The following is a 1,346-nucleotide window of genomic DNA, read 5'->3' on the forward strand; positions in this document are numbered from 1 at the left end:
AGTGTGCACAATCCGTAACTCATGCATCAACTCTCTACACCAATTCTGCTGAACTACATACACACTTCCCGCTTTACACTCAGAAGTCAATTGCAAACCACCCTTTTGTCGAAACGCTACAGACAGTTCTCTTCATTTTGCACACATCTTCTGCTTTACACTCAGATGTCAATTCCAAACACCCCTTCTGTCAAAACACTACACACAATTCTCTATATCTTGCACAATCTTCTCGAGGAAAATCTCATTGTCCTCACCTGGAACACACAATCATTCAAATTGCTAAACACTAAAGGCTATTGTGAAATTTATAATCAGAACTTGAGCTACAAAAAGGGCCACAGGTGAGCTCCTAGTTGGCAAAACAATGGATGACAATATCGAAGAGAGAGGTGGTCAGAGAGGCAGAGGCGTAAGTGTGAGAGGAGGACGAGAAGGAGGAGGACAAGGAGGAGGAGGAAGAGGACATACTGGCAAACAAAGCATGTTCTACAGTATGTACGGCATGTACAATGAGATTGGGAACTGTATTCCTACTTTGGCAATACAGGAATCTATAGTATTGTTACAGTATTTGTATCTTCTCCAGGGCCGAAAGAATGTTTATAAATATTAACAAATATCATGTTTGTGTACTATATGAATGACCTCTCCAAAAAGAAAACAATAAAAAACATTTGATCACAAAAAAAGAAATGTGCTCTCTCTTTGTAGCTAAGCTGGTAGCCCATAGTAGCCTGTTCTCCACTGGCAGTCTATGGCTGCAAACGCACCTTTCTTATGACCCAGCTCAAATAGTAGTTTTGCTCGTTTGTTCGTTTTGTTTACAGTTTTTCTCAATTGCTTTGGTGCATTTCTCTGATCAGAATTGAAATTCTCATAACTGTTAGTTCAACCTCCACAACATTTAGTCATTTGTGCACATCATAGTAGCAGTTTCTCATTCCTTCAAACAAATTGCAAATGCTTTTGGACATGCATCAATTGCTGTCATATAATTCTCTGCTGTTTTATAACATTATCATTTGCTTATGTCATGTCAGTCAAAATTAACTATACTTTTGGATGCTTAATAGTCATTCCCGAAAAAACTAATAGTCCTCATTTCATTGCTTGAGTCATTACATCCAAAAATGTTGAACAAGTTGTCAAAATCTGTCAAGCAAATTGTATACATTTCTTTATCATTTTTCCTGAAAATGTCTCCCAAATTGAACAATTTCTCTCTGTTATTGTACACTACAGTAATATGGGTTAAAGCAGTATATCTCATGTTTACTGTACATTACTCTAATTTTACTCTGCCACCACATAGGATTGCCAAGACAACCTTGCAGAGGTGGAAA

The sequence above is a fragment of the Nansenia antarctica genome, assembly GCF_963989245.1.
Source record: "Nansenia antarctica genome assembly, chromosome: 2".
Taxonomy (NCBI): Eukaryota; Metazoa; Chordata; class Actinopteri; order Argentiniformes; family Microstomatidae; genus Nansenia; species Nansenia antarctica.